Here is a 12037-nt window from a genome sequence, read left to right on the forward strand (position 1 = left end):
GATCAATTTCAGAAGTTGACCCAGAAATTGGAATTTGATATTGAAGATTAGTGTAACATTATAGAGTCTGAATTTAATCAAAAATTGGAGTAATTTCAGAGTGTGTGTAATGTTACATTCGATGCAGTGAAACAAAGACTACATATCTTAAATGAGAGTGTAGAAAGACAGGGTAAGCTGATTCCTATTGTCCAACCGCAAATTGTAGGTGTCAAAACTCGAGTCGATGACGTGGAGAGAAATTTTAAAGAAAAGCTGGCAACCTCAGGCACCATAAATATAAGTGGTCTGGAGGAACAGGTAGAGGAAATAATCGACCAAAAAGTTGCTCAGAGGGTAAACCCAGACAACATTACAGCTCGTTAAGGTTCAGAAGTTAATGATAATAACAAGGTTATAGATGACTCATGGAAAGAATTCAAACTTGTCCATGACAAAGCAGAAAATAGGATAGCTGTACCTGCTGTTGGGTTACATAGTAAAGTGGTGATTGTTTTGTTGTGAGGAGACTTTCACACAAAATTTAATGAGAAGTATTGGTCCGTAAGAAAGTGAGTGAGGTTAATGTCAGATCTGTTGGATCCCGAGTTGTGTTCGGTGTTACTTCCATATTCATTTTCCTACACCGAATTCTCTTCAAATCTTATACTATCCTGTATTCTATCCTCAAATGCTTATACTGTCATATAGTTCAGTTACTTTGGCATACTCGATTTGATGTGGCAGAAAAGCAAGATTTGCAGCAAATCAGTGTTCTTGTCATTATACAAAGTCTTACTTGTTTTATGGGTGCTGTGACTCCTGGTTGTTATATCGAATCAGCGCTGAAGCATATGGTAATGTCTCGTAATATCTAAGCCAATAACACATTTTGCTCTAGTCAGCAATAGTCTTAAGTTTTGCCTGCAGTGGATTGCTGATTAGGTACATCTGTATTTACATCCCAAACACTTAATACCTGATATAGTTATAAGTTAACAGCAGGCTCCGCTCTAGTCCCGATGTCAGCACACTCAACTCTAATCATCAAGGGTCTCGAATCCGATGATAATAAGGTTTTAATTTTGTACATGGGTGTTACTAGGAAACATTAGTTTGACAAGAGATAAAGATTTAAGAGGAAACATAACATAACACATAATATAATATAAATGCCATCCATGTATATTTAGGCTCTATTTTTGCCTAAATTAGTCTTTGTAAGTAATCTCTTCACCAGTTTTCCATACAAACCTGTGTGTAGAGGTATCAATGAATGGCGAGGGATAAGAAATTAACAAAAAATGGTGGAGAATTGGACCCACTAAGTGTTTGAAAGTATTTAAATCAACTTTAGTGGTTAGCTGTGGTTAGATGGTAGGGAGTTGTGCCCGCTAGGACATGTCATGATGTCTTCCTCAGTTATTCCAGGGGCACCCTCGCTGGTCTTCGGGACTTATCCTGCAGTCTCAATTGTAATGTCGACGGGAGCGGACGCAGTCTCCACGTATAGTTAGGTCATATTTTTGCCTACCCAACCAGCATATAATAAGGCCTTATTCTGACCCAAGCTATTCTTGGAGAATAATCCCTTCTCCAGTTTGTATACGATGATGGAAGATACAGTATAGTATGAATAATTATACATTTGTGATAATATGATACATAGTTTTATACTTAATATAGAATATTTTATACCTCTTATAGGATGTAATGCAGAAGGGAAGGTTTGTATTGATTTTGAAAGGGTTGGGTAGTGCAGGGACAAAAATGACTAACACTACACACACACACCACCTTTCACCCTCACAGACAAGTGTAACTGATTCTTCACCATTTGCCATTCCATAGGGGTTGCTAAGATTTTTCTTTGGGGACTTAAAGGAGAAGGTGAGACGGTCCGTTCTGCAGGAGAAGTTTAACATTTTACCTCCTCCTGCTTCTCACTCAAGTACTGGCGAAGTAGCGATCCTGGGGAAAGGGGGTGGGAAGGGTATTCCTGTCTTTGGGCACTCCGTCTTCAGGCCACGAGTGGCATACCGGGACCATCTGACCGCCATGTCATCCTCAGTGGACGATGCGGATAGGAGGGGCGTGGAGTCAGCACACCGCTCTCCCGGTCGTTATGATGGTATTCTTGACCGAAGCCGCTACTAATCGGTCGAGTAGCTCCTCAATTGGCATCACGAGGCTGAGTGCACCCCGAAAAATGGCAACAGCACATGGCGGCCTGGATGTTCACCCATCCAAGTGCCGACCACGCCCAACAGCGCTTAACTTCGGTGATCTGATGGGAACCGGTGTATCCACTGCGGCAAGGCCACTGCCCCTGTCTTTGGGGCTATCTTCTTTCACTTCTTCGATCTTAGCAACCGTCTCTACTTTTTCCTTTCTTACTTCTCATTTGAGTACCTACCTATCTTTCCCTCTTTCCATATCCATACACTTCTATCGCTGATGTACTTTTCAATTTCCGTGGTTTTCTAAAACCTTCAACTTATTTCACATAAGTAGGCCAAAGAATCAAGCTACATGGCTACCCATATGCATACACACAAAGAAACACAGAGACACAAACAGGAAAAGTACAGTTTGAGAGTGAGTAAGAACCATCAAGTGTTGTAGGAGGAAGTATGTGCACATGGTAAAGCATGAGCACATGGTAATATAGGTGATGGTTCTACATTCACTAATTCTAAAAATATATAAGTATATAAATAAGAATGACTTGACAACTTGTTGAATAGTGGGGCTCTCTGATAACCTATGAGAAGTTAGTATCCCCTTTGATACATACATATCATAAGTAATGAATGGTGTATAGAGGTATGGTAGAGAGGTTGAAAAGTAAAGGAGGACTCTAGGATATGAAGTGAAGTATTAATGAGCAAGATTGGAGGTTGAAGTAGATTTTAATTATATTGGATAATATTTAGCGAAGGATAAAGGGGGAGTGCACCCAGATTTCAGTGAATGTAAAAAGAAACAGATAGGCAGACCAATGAGAGGCTGACCTATACTGTGTGAGCAGGGGCACCAAGAAGGGGATTGACCTGTACCATAGATAGGAAGAAGAAGAGGGTGCACCTACCAGAATGGCAGGAGAAAGGTTACCCATAGGATCAACCCATAGGTAAGGGATAAGTACTGTTCCTAAGGGAAAAAGGGCAGTATAGTGATACAGATCACATATTTGATAGGAATTATACTGGTAAGTTTAAATTCTTAATACCTCTAGCATTATCAAGATTTATGGATGTTGGAAAGAACAGGCTCATAAACTTTCTCTAGAGTTCCTCCAGACTACAGAAAGCTGTCTAGGTTCGTACTAGTCCATACACACAAAGGAAGGAGTAGCATAAAGGATTATGGGTACAGGCTGAAACATTTAAGGGTCCATGAGACCTGCAACAATTTACGAGTGTAATTGAAAGAGGGAGCCTATCCTGTGAAGCTCAAGAATTTATGAAAAATATATATATATATATATATATATATATATATATAAATATAATGGAAGGAAACATTCCACGTGGGAAAAATTATATATAAAAACAAAGATGAGGTGACTTACCGAACAAAAACGCTGGCAGGTCGATAGACACACAAACAAACACAAACATACACACAAAATTCAAGCTTTCGCAACAAATTGTTGCCTCATCAGGAAAGAGGGAAGGAGAGGGGAAGACGAAAGGAAGTGGGTTTTAAAGGAGAGGGTAAGGAGTCATTCCAATCCCGGGAGCGGAAAGACTTACCTTAGGGGGAAAAAAGGACAGGTATACACTCGCACACACGCACATATCCATCCACACATACAGACACAAGCAGACATATTTAAAGACCAATATGTCTGCTTGTGTCTGTATGTGTGGATGGATATGTGCGTGTGTGCGAGTGTATACCTGTCCTTTTTTCCCCCTAAGGTAAGTCTTTCCGCTCCCGGGATTGGAATGACTCCTTACCCTCTCCTTTAAAACCCACTTCCTTTCGTCTTCCCCTCTCCTTCCCTCTTTCCTGATGAGGCAACAATTTGTTGCGAAAGCTTGAATTTTGTGTGTATGTTTGTGTTTGTTTGTGTGTCTATCGACCTGCCAGCGTTTTTGTTCGGTAAGTCACCTCATCTTTGTTTTTATATATATATATATATATATATATATATATCTGAAAGAAAGATGATGAAACTTACCAAACAAAAGCGCTGGCAGGTCGATAGACACACGTCTGCTTGTGTCTGTATATGTGTGGATGGATATGTGTGTGTGTGTGTGTGCGAGTGTATACCCGTCCTTTTTTCCTTTTTTCCCCCCTAAGGTAAGTCTTTCCGCTCCCGGGATTGGAATGACTCCTTACCCTCTCCCTTAAAACCCACATCCTTTCGTCTTTCCCTCTCCTTCCCCCTTTCCTGATGAGGCAACAGTTTGTTGCGAAAGCCGTAATTTTGTGTGTATGTTTGTGTTTGTTTGTGTGTCTGTCGACCTGCCAGCACTTTCATTTGGTAAGTCACATCATCTTTGTTTTTAGATATATTTTTCCCACGTGGAATGTTTCCCTCTATTATATATATATATATATATATATATATATGGTTATAATAAAGGGAAACATTCCACGTAGGAAAAATATATCTAAAAACAAAGATGATGTGACTTACCAAATGAAAGTGCTGGCAGGTCGACAGACACACAAACAAACACAAACATACACACAAAATTACGGCTTTCGCAACAAACTGTTGCCTCATCAGGAAAGGGGGAAGGAGAGGGAAAGACGAAAGGATGTGGGTTTTAAGGGAGAGGGTAAGGAGTCATTCCAATCCCGGGAGCGGAAAGACTTACCTTAGGGGGGAAAAAAAGGAAAAAAGGACGGGTATACACTCGCACACACACACACACATATCCATCCACACATATACAGACACAAGCAGACGTATTTAAAGACCATATATATATATATGATGATGTGACTTACCGAACGAAAGCGCTGGCAGGTCGATAGACACACAAACAAACACAAACACACACACAAAATTCAAGCTTTCGCAACAAACTGTTGCCTCATCAGGAACGAGGGGAAGGAGAGGGAAAGACGAAAGGATGTGGGTTTTAAGGGAGAGGGTAAGGAGTCATTCCAATCCCGGGAGGGGAAAGACTTACCTTAGGGGGAAAAAAGGACGGGTATACACTCGCACACACACACATATCCATCCACACATATACAGACACAAGCAGACATATTTAAAGACAAAGAGTGTGGGCAGAGATGTCAGTCGAGGCAGAAGTGCAGAGGCAAAGATGTTGTTGAATGACAGGTGAGGTATAAGTGGCGGCAACTTGAAATTAGCGGAGATTGAGGCCTGGTGGATAACGGGAAGAGAGGATATATTGAAGAGCAAGTTCCCATCTCCTGAGTTCGGATAGGTTGGTGTTAGTGGGATGTATCCAGATAACCCGGATGGTGTAACACTGTGCCAAGATGTGCTGGCCATGCACCAAGGCATGTTTAGCCACAGGGTGATCCTCATTACCAACAAACACTGTCTGCCTGTGTCCATTCATGCGAATGGACAGTTTGTTGCTGGTCATTCCCACATAGAATGCGTCACAGTGTAGGCAGGTCAGTTGGTAGATCACGTGGGTGCTTTCACACGTGGCTCTGCCTTTGATCGTGTACACCTTCCGGGTTACAGGACTGGAGTAGGTGGTGGTGGGAGGGTGCATGGGACGGGTTTTACACCGGGGGCGGTTACAAGGGTAGGAGCCAGGTCCTACGTGGAATGTTTCCCTCTATTATAACCATATATATATATATATATATATATATATATATATATATATATATATATATATAAAAAAACAAAGATGATGTGACTTACCAAATGAAAGTGCTGGCAGGTCGACAGACACACAAACATACGCACAAAATTCAAGCTTTCGCAACAAACTGGGTTTTAAAACCCACATCCTTTCGTCTTTCCCTCTCCTTCCCTCTTTCCTGATGAGGCAACAGTTTGTTGCGAAAGCTTGAATTTTGTGTGTATGTTTGTGTGTCTGTCGACCTGCCAGCACTTTCATTTGGTAAGTCACATCATCTTTGTTTTTAGATATATTTTTCCTACGTGGAATGTTTGGAATGTTTCCCTTTATTATAACCATATATATATATATATTATCAAAATTATGGAGTAACTGAATATCTCACAGAGGTTGATTGTTATTAAGTATGATGCCAACGTACATACTGAATATGTATAAAATATCGAATGTTCGAGTTAAGGGGAGGGATATGTAGTGCCTTGAGAATTTTGACGCAAATCTTAGAGACCCTCTGCTTTCCACCATCTCGAACACCTGATATTTTACGTACAAGCATGAGACACAGGAGAGTATCTACCTCTTGCTGGTTTTCTGTGTGCGCAGGCTCAATGTGTGTCAAGAGAATGCTATAATGTGGGCAGTTGATCGATGTGGGCAAGTGGTTGTTCCGCTTGTCATAGAAACAACAAGCCCAGCGCAAGGAGCAAGCGTGCCTTACTCCGTGATGGTGCTACGTCAGTCACTATTGTGAACAGCTGAATTGTGTAAAAGAAAAGAAAATACACTTACTTTTGACTTACTTACTTACCGACTCTTTACAGTTGCAGATGGTGGACTTGTGAAAACCTCAAGAGGTTTTTGGAAATGTATTTATTGTAAAAGTATGTAATAGTTTCTGACAGACTGTGAGCCATTGGGCTTACAAAATATGATTCATTTATGTGAAAACTGTTATGTGGTGTTCTGTTTTTGGAAGTGAAATATAGTAGGAGTTACGTGAAAGTAACTTGATTGTACGCAAACATTTTAAGAGTAGAGAAAATTCCTCCAAACAGCATCATATATTTCGAGAAGTTGAGCAGATCATTGCAGCCGACTATCCTGAAAAGAAGGTCGGCAAAGCCCCTCCAATTAAGTCCAATGATGAAGGGGACGTGTGAGTCTTGCACACCAGCACCACACTGCTTCCTCTAGTCGCCGGCCGGAAACTGCCAGACCTGCTGTTAATGTGTTGTCACATGGAATAGGTGCAGTTTCACCTCACAATGTTGGAAACACTGAATGCAGCATAGCATTTGCATCTAAAACATTGACCATGATCCAAGTTAACTACAGTCAGCTGTTAAAGGAAGAAGTAGCCATCAACTATGGTGTCGCAGCATTTCAGTAACATGTGCATGGTAGAAAATTTTTCTCATGACAGATCATAAGCTCCTGACTGAATTTCTTCATCAGATGAAAGATGCGCCTGATCATACAGTGCAGAAACTGCGATGTTGGTCACTACTACTTTCAAATTACCAGTACAAAATTCTCTATCACCATATGGCACAGCATGTGAACACATACACTCATGTCTCACTTACCTATATGAAATGGTCCAGAATTTGATGCGTCAGAGGCCTATTGTCTTCAAATTGATCAATGTGGTTTGTGTGCTCTGCAAGCTTTTTCTGGTGACTGTCAGCAGATCGCACAAGCTAGTGAACAGGATCAATCACTATGACTGCTCGAGTATTACATTCAAATGGGTTGCCGTCATAATTTGAAATCAGTTTTAGATGCAGTAGTACACAAATACTATTTGTAACACAACAGCCAGCAACATGTTTTGACACCATTACATAGTGGACACTGTGGAATCATTAGAAGTAAACAGCTATTGTACCAGCACTGTATGTGGCTTGGGCTTGACAAGTGTACAGAACAGAAGACCGTCCAATGCATGTGCAGATAACTGGACAATGTGGGCACCAGAAATTTTTCAATTGGCCTCAACGTGATGGTCCTTGGCAACACATCCATGCTGATTTTCCTAGTCCTCACTTGGAGCGTATAGTGGATAATTATCATCACTGCATACAATAAACATCAGTTTTTGATTCCAATGAAGTCTATGACTAGCACTAGAACAATACAAGCACTCACTTCTGTGCTTTGTGTAGAAGATTTGCCATGAACAATCATTTTGGACAATGATCTGCAGTTTTCTTCACTGGAATTTCAACAATTTTGACAACAAAATGAGATTCATCATACCTGAAATGAATCATTCTCTTCTCAAAAGAATGGTGAATCCAAACGTTTTGTTCACACTTTCAAGTTTCAGATGTCCAAACTTTATGCTTTCCACTAGACGGAAAATGCTGTGTCGTAGATTCTCAGCACTTTTTGCACTACACCTCTTTTCATTATGCTCTGCTAGGAAAACTATTAATCAGTCACTGTTGCCAAATTCTGCTGCATCTATTTCTTCCTCAATGTCCTGCTTCAGATGCCAGGTTCACAACAAAGATCACTACAAATGACAAAGTTTTCTGTCATCCTTTTAACAGGCCTCAAAACTAGGAATCAAATATCATCACTCTGACACCTGTCTGAGGTCATTATACCATTTGCAGCGAAACAGGCACCCACTGACAAAATCAAAAGCAACAACATTTTCATGATTATTGTGACCCTGCTGTATAATTTCATGTTTCAGAAATACTGGCTGCATCCCAGACTGCTGCCTGCAAGCAGCCCTTGCTGGTGCCTGACATTCAGTTGAATGGGTCATCAGAGAACCCTGCCACAGAGACTGACCCAAGCCCACCTATGCGCCCACTGCCACATCTGCAGCTGCAGCATCTTGCACCATTCATAGAGATGTCTGTCACAGACATCAAGACTGCATCAGCAGTATAGTCTTTGGTGTCTACAGCAATGTCCGTGGTACACCAACCTGTGCTCATAGGTGGGTGTCCTACCTCTGGTTTTTTGGCAGATGTTACTGGCAGTCATGAGGCAAATGTCAGGGCATGGACTGATTGATGCAGTCTGAGACTTAGCCACAGCCAACTATGTCAGCACCACCATGGCACAGAGCTCCAGAATGTCCTCCTCTGCATGCGTATTATGTGAGCGAATCTTCATCGTCTGCAAACAGAGCATTGCACGCCACTCATATCTCTGCAGAATAAACATTTAAACCAGCCACTGCAATCTCCAGAGAAACTCAAGAATAAAAAGTTGTCCATGCTTAATACTGCATATATTGTAAATAAATACATTTATGTCTTAATTGATCTGTAGTGTTCAGCGTGTTCTTGAGTGTTGATCTACCTCATTACTCTGATGGACACAACACTACTGCCAACTTTAAACATGGATTTTGGTCAACATATTGAAGACTAATTGAAGTTAACAACAACTTTAATTTTATGAGTTAGGTACCTATTCAAAATGAGACTGCAGTTTTCCTTGAACCCTTCAGCCACTATTATCACCTGCATTGGTGACGGGGAGGCGGTTGTCAGTGAAAGGAACCAATTATTAACTTAATCCAATGGTTGAGTATAACCTCTATCCACACCAACTTGCAAAAACAAACTACTTAAATTTCACTGCAAGATAAAAGACTTCTCATAACAATCATTATTCCACCACCAACTGAATTTAACGCTTTCTTTCTGAACCCAGTTAGGATCTCTAAAATCTTTGTATGAAATTATTTCTGGCTTTAGCCAACTTTTTGTACTATAATAATTTCTGGTTCAGTAGTTTTTATGAGCAGTTGGAGCTCTGGTTTTCCCAACATATCTACAACAGTTTACAACCATAATATCCATTTTTCCTAAGTCTATCCTCCTGTTTAGAAAACTGTCTGAGCCCTTAACCCAAGTTCCAAGTTTTTGTACTTTTAAGAGTTGTTATTGACAAGCCCTTGGAATTCCACCTGCTGAAGATAAATACTGCCCAGGTTTTCTATATCCTAGTAAATTTGCTGCTGTATCTTTTGATAAAGTTATATTCACTAGCCAGGTGAAATATAAAAAGCTTAAACACACTTGTGGTACCATTTGATGACTATTTCTAGATGGTTCACTGTAGCTAACCTCATAAACCAAATGTCAAATGATGAAACACTTTCTACAATGTAAATTAAAAGACAATCTATGACCAGTATAGTAACAGGCAGCTTAGTAAGTATCATGAACTGTAACATAAAATGGTTAAGTACAGTGGGAAACCTGCATTGTTTACCCTCTGCCAGGCACTTAGCTTTGAACTGCAGAGTAATCATGGAGATGTAGGTGTAGATATTTTAACACAAGAGCATACAATGAACTACATTTAAAAATGACTCATTCAAGAGTGAATACAGTGCAAGATATTTCAGAGGAAGTAATTTTCCACTGGTAAGAGTCAGTGATTGCAATATCACATTAAACAAATCATTTATTTCAAGAAGTAAATAAATGTAATCATAAAATTAAACTATTTGCATCAGAACGCCACACCTTCACCAGACAGTACATGTGAACATGGAAGCAAATATAACCTGAATAATGATCTGTGGCATCTTCAACCATAGTTGCAGCAAGCAGATATCTAGAGCCATTACATTACAAGGTGGTCACCGGTGACTTTCTGGTAGTCCCATCACGTCCTACAGGGCTGAAGTTAGGCACTCTAGGAGAGTGTCAGAATACAGTAATTTTGTGGAGACATTCCTTTAGTGCTCCCTCTGTTTGTAGCCATACACATCTGTTCTGTTGGGAAATTCTCATTGAAAATTTTGCCACAAAAAATAATAGGTTACCACAGGATGTCAGTGCACAACACTATACAGCCTATTTCCCCTTATCACAGAAATCATCGGTAATACAAGATGCCCACAACTGTCTTAACACCAGCAGTGGGACAGTGAGCTATGCCACACGAAACTTGTGATTGAAGCCCACACAAATGACCTCCATACACATAAACTGCTATCATCCATCTGATTCTAGTCTGCTACAATTCTTACCTTTTCACAGCACAACTTCAAAAGGATATGACGTGTGTCAGTGTCAGTGGCAAGATACGCACACCTAGACAATTAATTTCCTTCCACAAATCATAAGAAAATGTCCAGGAAGACTGTAGTATGTACTAACATTGTTGTTATCTATGATTGGATGATGGTGAATGAAGTTATGAGTATGCTTTAATGTGTTAGTGAAACAGATGATCATCTCTTGGTAAGTTCTGGTGGGGTGTCTAGAACCCAGCCATAATATGTGTCATCATGTAATCATGCCTACCTAAACAAGTTGATCTGAAAGACCTTGTGCATGATGTGGGAATAAAATGAAGCTTTCTTATCCAAACAAATAACATGTCCTGAGGCCCATCCTCTGTAAAATTCTGTATGAAGCACATACCAGTCTTTTGCAGCAGATATATAAAAGAAATACATTTCATTCTACTGCCAGCTGTAAGCATCATTTATCATTATTAGGTACCCTGGTGACTGTTGCTAACATACTTCAGGACACAAGTTTCAAATTCTTGAGGTTGGAATTCACATACCCATCCAGCCATCTAGATTTTGGGTTTCCATTGTTCCCTCAAAACTCCTAAGATAAATGCTGGACTGGCTCCTTTGGAAAGGGAATGGGTGAGTTCTTGCCCATTCTGAACTTGTGATTCATCTCCATCATTGATAAAGCAATTACTCCCTTAACTTCCTCCGTAGTTACCCCTTTTTCCTCCTGAAGATCTTTGATAGTAATTACACTTCCACATCTATCAATAACAGAAACATATGTGAATAACAGAACATCTGACAGACTCTTTGAAAGGCCATATGATAAGCTCTACAGAGCATAAACATTGACTTATATGTTATTCCTATATTTCATATGCTACTACAAGAACATATGCCAGTGTGCATAAAATTTGACAATATTATGAAAAGGATAGTTGCTATTCAACATATAGCAGAGATGTTCAGTCACGGATAGGCACAACAAAAATACTGTCAGAAAGTAAGCTTTTGATCAACAAGGTCTTCATCACAACCTCTGCAGTCAGAGACTGTTGTCACAGTGTGTAAGTTGCACTTGTGTGTGTGTGTGTGTGTGTGTGTGTGTGTGTGTGTGTGTGTGCACGCGCGCGCACTCGTATTGTCTGTTTCCAATGAAGGCCTTGTTGGCCAAAAGCTTTCTGACAGTCTTTCTGTTGGGCCTTTCTAGGATTCAGGGTCTCCGCTATAT

At 40.3% G+C, this 12037-nt stretch overlaps 1 protein-coding gene and 1 pseudogene across 1 annotated transcript in view; both read right to left on the reverse strand.

The window, feature by feature from the left end:
- The window catches only part of LOC124622752 (ras-specific guanine nucleotide-releasing factor 2-like), an 898440-nt gene that overhangs the window by 489673 nt on the left and 396730 nt on the right, over positions 1-12037 (reverse strand). The window lies entirely within an intron of this gene.
- On the reverse strand, positions 2190-2307 carry LOC124623251 (annotated as a pseudogene).

Source organism: Schistocerca americana, chromosome 7 (assembly GCF_021461395.2).
Source record: "Schistocerca americana isolate TAMUIC-IGC-003095 chromosome 7, iqSchAmer2.1, whole genome shotgun sequence".
Taxonomy (NCBI): Eukaryota; Metazoa; Arthropoda; class Insecta; order Orthoptera; family Acrididae; genus Schistocerca; species Schistocerca americana.